Here is a 7,714-nt window from a genome sequence, read left to right on the forward strand (position 1 = left end):
ATTCACCAGTAGAATTTAAAATACCTTGGTCTTTGCACAAACAAACACATTATGAGTTTCAAGTCTAGAAGTTCTCCAACAGCCATATTAAAGTCTTCCTCTGCTTATGGACATAGGAGCCTATACATATTATTGGGTAACAGAAATAAAAAGCAGGTAGTGACTACACATTTGCATCAATGCAATTATAAGGACACACAATTACACACAGATACCCACATATTTGCATGTAAACACAAGAAATAGAAAAAAAAAAACACTTGCACTAGGGCATAAGCACAAACAAAACCACAGTCAGTAGCCATACCCATACATCATCCTGGTCTGAGTCCCTGGGGAAAACTTATTATACACAGTGTTCAGGACACTGCCTTGTCAGTGAGTCAAGGGCACCTCTGCTGTTGTGCTAAAATAAATATATATTTTAATTTCCCCAGCTCAGCCTCAGTAACAGAGGCTGCCCTGAGTGGTGGTGGTGGGCAGACAGGCACATGGGAACAGATGGGTATTGACAATACTAAAACGGGTGAAAAAGTCAATTAATTGGAGGGGACACTAAGGCACTGACAGGACCAAGTGGGGAGGCGGAGAGGCACTTCCAGCACTGAGTGAGGGAGCAGCCATTCATTGACATGAATGAGAAAGGTAGGAGAGGCACTGAATTGATTGTAGGGGACACACAGGCATTGACAGGACTGAGTGGGGTGACAAAGGCACTGACAGGACTGGGGTTTAGAGATTCAGTAAGAGAAACAAAAAACTGAAACAGGGTGCCCCAATGGTGTGATATCTTCAGACTCCAAAACTTGACATATATAGAAAGTCTGAAGATATCACACCATTGGGGCACCCTGTTTCTGTTTTTTTAGATTGGATACCACTTGTTTTACAGGAGTATTGTTGAAGAGAAGCAACCCACATACCCTCTTGTTTTGGGTATACAGCTTGGGACTCATAGACTCTATACACCATTTGGTTGTTATTTGTATGTGTGGCGCTTACATAATTTTGCTATCACCAGTAAGAGGAACACCTAGAGCCACTCACTTTCAGACTAGGTCTATGACAGACTCAATCACAATTTGAGGTCAGTAGATCTTATTGCCAAGTTGCATATGATTTACCCAGCCGTCATGGTGTGTACATGGTGTGTACATGGTGTGTACTTTGTCTGCTGCGGCAGCCTCTGCTCCCCCATTCATTAGAAGATCAGAACTAGATCAGACCAGACTTCAGACTAGCTATTCTTATGGCCAAGTATGTTGCATGACAACATCAGTTGTCACCCAGCCAGTGCGACCCGTACCCTGGCTGCTGCGCCAGCTACCGCTCCCCCCATACACTCACTAGAATATGATCAGAACCCGATCAGATAGTCACTGACATACACTGACTTAATAAGTTGTGGAGTCACTCAGACAAAGCAAGGATGGATTTGAAAACCCTGCTGAGTCCTGACCGGCATCTCGCGTTCTCACTCTCACACAGACTAGTAAGTAGTCTGACAATCTTCACCGAGAGCGCTGCACTGAGCCATTGACTCACCCATAGACCAAGCTGCCACCACCTAACAAAGCCAGCCGTGCACCAAACTTATGACTACTGGAGCCACATGACTTACTCATCACGTGATCTACACAGAACAATGGAGTGGCCTGCGGGCAATGCAGGACAGACGGCACTCTCCCCGGACAGACCCCTAAAATTGGGACTGACCAGCGAAAATCAGGAAAGTTTAGAGGGTATGATATATACAGTACTGTGCAAAAGTCTTGTGCCACCATTACTTTTTTTGTTTTAGCAAAGTCTTAATGACCATCCAGACGCCACATGGGGCACACAACAATTGGAGGAAGCTAGATTTGTCATTGATCTGCAAAATAAAGTTGGAGATGTGGGCGGAGGAATGGCGGTATGTTTAAAATCACAACATTTTAAATATTTGATAAAAGAATCATCATTTCCAAATTTAATGAATGAAAATGGGTACCATCATTTTATTTTATTTCTCTGCAGACACCAAACTGGCAGTTCCTTCCATTGCAGTGATATGTGCTCTCTCCGGCTGCTGCGAATGCTGGTCCTTTTAGCTTCCAGATGGATACTGTACATGCTCTGCCCAGAAGTCTATTGCTGATTTTTTTTTTTTACTTTATTTATAAAAAAAAAAGATTTTAACAATTGACAGTGAAATAACAAAACAATATGTATAAATTAGACCTGCAAGGCTAAATCACCTATACAAATAGATATAAGGAATCTCCCTATGGAAAAGAAAAGTAAAAGAGGAATACGGGTTGAGATATCTAGCGGTTGGATGACAATAAAGATATAAGAAGTGATAGCATTTACAAATGCTTCCCAGAGAAACTTCATAGAATCATAGTCAGTCACGTGATGTGGCATCATATAGTAAAACCTTTCAAGGAAAATAGTACTTGAGCCCAAAAATCTGTGATTGAGTCAAGATATAGAACTCCGATCAGTTATAGGGACAGTAAACACCTTGAGATTTTAATATAAAATCTTTAGTTATGTGTAAAAAAAACCCCACAACTTCATAATATTTATTTTGCCCCTTTAAAATATAATTTATCTTGTGGCCTAATTCTCAGCGCTCGAAAGCACACTGCAAATGTCTCAAGGCTAACACTGTTACATATCTTTCCCTTATTAGCTTAAACAGATATCATTTATAAAACAATGCACTCTTTACTAACAATGTGACTAGCCTTGCTGTCTGCAGACTCAAGCCCATATAAGTGGTAGGTGGAGTTTGATTACTGAAAAACAATTACTGTTACTGAAAAACAATTACAGTAAGCAATTTGTTTGCAAAATGTTTAGATTTGGGTGATCTGTTATTCTATAGCAAGACAAGAGAAATACAATTACAAGATGTTTAATTTCCCCTTTAAGGGACAGTAAACACATTGTAATTACAAGATATTTCTGTTGTTTTGTTATAGAATAACATATCCGCAAAGTCTTAACATTTTGAAAGCAAATGATCCTTTATAATGATTTTTTTCTTCAATATTCAGACTCTGCTTACCATTTGCCTAATTTGGAGGAGACCATCTGGGCTTTAATCTGCAGACAACAAGGCTAGTTCTGGCTACAATATTAGTATAAAGTCAATTGTTTTGCTGTTGTTGTCTGATTAGGCCAATTAGGGACATAAATGCAGCAGAGTTAGCCTTGAGAAGTCAACAGGGTGCATTTTAAGTTCTGAGAATTAGAAACAGCTAAATTATCAGAGCTTAAAGGGACACTGAACCCAAATTTTTTTCTTTCGTGATTCAGATAGAGCATGCCATTTTAAGCAACTTTCTGATTTACTCCTATTAGCAATTTTCTTCACTCTCTTGGTATCTTTATTTGAAATGCAAGAATGTAACTTTAGATGCCGGCCCATTGTTGGTGAACAACCTGGGTTGTCCTTGCTGATTGGTGAATAAATTCATCCACCAATAAAAAAGTGCTGTCCAGAGTTCTAAACCAAAAATAAAGCTTAGATGCCTTCTTTTTCAAATAAAGATAGCAAGAGAACGAAGGAAACTTGATAATAGGAGTAAATTAGAAAGTTGCTTAAAATTGCATGCTCTATCTGATTCACGAAAGAAAAAAATTGGGTTCAGTGTCCCTTTAATGACATAAAAAAGTGGAAAACAAATGAAAAACAGAATTTATGCTTACCTGATAAATTACTTTCTCTTGTGGTGTATCCAGTCCACGCGTTCATCCTTTACTTGTGGGATATTCTCCTTCCTAACAGGAAGTGGCAAAGAGAGCACACAGCAGAGCTGTCCATATAGCTCCCCCTCTAGCTCCACCCCCCAGTCATTCGACCGAAGGCTAGGAAGAAAAAGGAGAAACCATAGGGTGCAGTGGTGACTGTAGTTTAAACTAAAAATCTACCTGACTAATAGCCAGAGCGCGCTGTGGACTGGATACACCACAAGAGAAAGTAATTTATCAGGTAAGCATAAATTCTGTTTTCTCTTGTAAGGTGTATCCAGTCCACGGGTTCATCCTTTACTTGTGGGATACCAATACCAAAGCTTTAGGACACGGATGAAGGGAGGGAACAAGACAGGTACCTTAAAAGGAAGGCACCACTGCTTGCAAAACCTTTCTCCCAAAAATAGCCTCCGAAGAAGCAAAAGTATCAAATTTGGAAAATTTGGAAAAAGTATGCAGCGAAGACCAAGTCGCTGCCTTACAAATCTGTTCAACAGAAGCCTCAGTTTTAAAAGCCCATGTAGAAGCCACTGCTCTGGTAGAATGAGCAGTAATTGTTTCAGGAGGCTGCTGGCCAGCAGTCTCATAGGCCAGACGGATGATGCTTTTCAGCCAAAAGGAAAGAGAGGTAGCAGTCGCCTTCTGACCTCTCCTCTTACCAGAATAGATAACAAACAATGAAGTTGTTTGTCTGAATTCCTTAGTTGCTTGTAAATAGAACTTTAAAGCACGAACCACATCAAGATTGTATAACAGACGTTCCTTCTTCGAAGAAGGATTAGGACACAGAGAAGGAACAACAATTTCCTGGTTAATATTCTTATTAGACACAACCTTAGGAAGAAAACCGGGTTTGGTACGCAAAACTACCTTATCTGCATGGAACACCAAGTAAGGTGAGTCACACTGTAAGGCAGATAACTCTGAAACTCTTCGAGCAGAAGAGATAGCTACCAAAAACAAAACTTTCCAAGATAAAAGCTTAATATCTATGGAATGTAAAGGTTCAAACGGAACCCCTTGCAGAACTGAAAGAACTAAATTCAGACTCCATGGCGGAGCCACAGGTCTATAAACAGGCTTGATTCTAACTAAAGCCTGAGTAAACGCTTGAACGTCTGGTACCTCCGCCAGACGTTTGTGTAAAAGAATAGACAAAGCAGATATCTGTCCTTTTAAGGAACTAGCTGACAATCCTTTCTCCAATCCGTCTTGGAGAAAAGACAATATCCTGGGAATCCTAATCTTACTCCATGAGTAACCCTTGGATTCGCACCAACAAAGATATTTTCGCCAAATCTTATGGTAGATTTTCCTGGTGACAGGCTTTCTAGCCTGAATCAGGGTATCGATAACCGACTCAGAGAAACCACGCTTAGATAGAATTAGGCGTTCAATCTCCAAGCAGTCAGACGCAGAGAAATTAGATTTGGATGTTTGAAAGGACCTTGAAGTAGAAGGTCCTGCCTCATTGGCAGAGTCCATGGTGGAACGGATGACATGTCCACTAGGTCTGCATACCAGGTCCTGCGTGGCCACGCAGGCGCTATTAGAATCACCGACGCCCTCTCCTGCTTGATTCTGGCAACCAGACGAGGAAGGAGAGGAAACGATGGAAACACATAGGCCAGATTGAAGGACCAAGGCGCTGCTAGAGCATCTATCAACACCGCCTGGGGATCCCGGGACCTGGACCCATAAAGAGGAAGTTTGGCATTCTGACGTGACGCCATCAGATCCAATTCTGGAGTGCCCTATAGCTGAGTCAGCTGGGCAAATACCTCCAGGTGGAGTTCCCACTCCCCCGGATGAAAAGTCTGACGACTTAGAAAATCCGCCTCCCAGTTGTCCACTCCTGGGATGTGAATTGCTGAGAGGTGGCAAGAATGATCCTCCGCCCACCTGATTATTTTGGTTACTTCCATCATTGCTAGGGGACTCCTTGTTCCCCCTTGATGGTTGATGTAAGCTACAGTCGTGATGTTGTCCGACTGAAACCTGATGAATTTAGCCGCAGCTAGCTGAGGCCATGCCTCAAAGAGCGTTGAATATTGCCCTCAGTTCCAGAATGTTTATCGGGAGAAGAGCTTCTTCCCGAGACCATAAGCCCTGAGCTTTCAGGGAGTCCCAGACTGCACCCCAGCCCAACAGACTGGCGTCGGTCATTACGATGATCTACTCTATCCCACTCCCTAGTTACTATATCCGCAATCCTCTTAGGGACCGGGAACACATCAGTGTAAACAGGAACTTCTAGGTATTTGTCCATTTTACACAATTTCTTTGGAACCACCAAAGGGTCGCAGTCATCCAGTGTAACTAATACCTCCCTGAGCAATAAGCGGAGGTGTTCTAGTTTAAATTTAAAAGCCAACGTATCTGAGTCTGTCTGAGGAGCAACCTTTCCCGAATCGGAAATTTCTCCCTCAGAGGGCACATCCCTCGCAGCAAACTTTTCGAAATTTTCACAGTATGTACCTAAAGCATTGGTAAGGTTGCACAACTAGCAAGAAAAACGATTAACCCCTTAATGCCCAAACCGGATCAATAGCAAGCTAACAACCGGTTAAAACGACTTCAGCACCTTGCCACAGCTCTGCTGTGGCCCTACCTGCCCTTAGGAACCAGATTTGTGGGGAAAAAGCTTCTTATAGGCCCTCAAATTACAGCAGGACCCTCCATGTGAAACAGCCTGAAGATCTAGTCAATCTAACTGCGCATCTGAGGCGCGAAATTAGGCCCCTCCCACCTTACTCCGGTGCTGTGAGGCCTAAAGAAACACTTCTAAGTGTTACAATAATAGCCATGTGGGTAACAACCCCTGAGAGAAACCCAAAGGAACCTTCAAAGTGTCTAAAAAAAAACGATATTTATTAGTAAAAACCGTTTGTCATAAAATAGTGTCAACCAGCCTAAATTAGCCCTGTTATGTAAGCTTGTAATTCCATACTTAGTCTCTGAATAAAGCTTAACCCTTCCCTCATGGGGATCTTATCAGTCCTTTTCTAGCATTATCACAGTCTTGTCCGTTCCCCCCAACTGAAGTTTTCTTGTACTCCTCAGTCCTTTGTGGGAACAGCAGTGGATTTTCGTTACAACATGCTAAAATCATCTTCCTCCCTGCAGAAATCTTCATCTCTTTTCTGCTAGAGAGTAAATAGTACACACCGGTACCATTTAAAAATAACAAACTTTTGCTTGTAGAACAAAAACTACAAATCTAACACCACATTCACTTTACCCTTCCGAGAGGGACCCTATTGCTTAGAGCCGGCAAAGAGAATGACTGGGGGGGTGGAGCTAGAGGGGGAGCTATATGGACAGCTCTGCTGTGTGCTCTCTTTGCCACTTCCTGTTAGGAAGGAGAATATCCCACAAGTAAAGGATGAACCTGTGGACTGGATACACCTTACAAGAGAAATATATTTCAAAGTTGTTTCATTACGTACAACTAAACATTTTATACACAAATCTCAAGGTGTTTACTGTCCACTTTAACCACTTGATGCTGTTAGGACATTTCGCGCCATCCAAAAAGCGCTCCTTTAGGAAGAGCATGGAACGTGCTAACTTTTGCAGCGTTCTGCTCCATTTTGAAAACAAACGTTGGTTGATCTGACTGGGGGAAGTGCCTAGAAATGCAGGTAGTTCCCCAGGCGCCAATCAGCACCGTGTTTGTGACAATCATGATTCATTTTCATCTTTTGTTTACGATCAGGACTTGGACGGATGGGTCCTTTCTGAAGGGGTTAACAAGACCCACATACACTCTGCTCTAGAGCAGTGTTTCTAAACCGCAGTCCTCAAGTACCCCCAACAAGCCAGGTTTTCATTATAGCTGAACTAGAGCACAGGTGAAATAATCAGCTGATGTGCGAGCGCAGGTTAGTAACCATGGTTACTGATCAGCTGATTATTTCACCTGTGCTACAGTTCAGATATCCTCAAAATGTGGCCTGTTAGGGAGGAC

The sequence above is a fragment of the Bombina bombina genome, chromosome 6, assembly GCF_027579735.1.
Source record: "Bombina bombina isolate aBomBom1 chromosome 6, aBomBom1.pri, whole genome shotgun sequence".
NCBI lineage: Eukaryota > Metazoa > Chordata > Amphibia > Anura > Bombinatoridae > Bombina > Bombina bombina.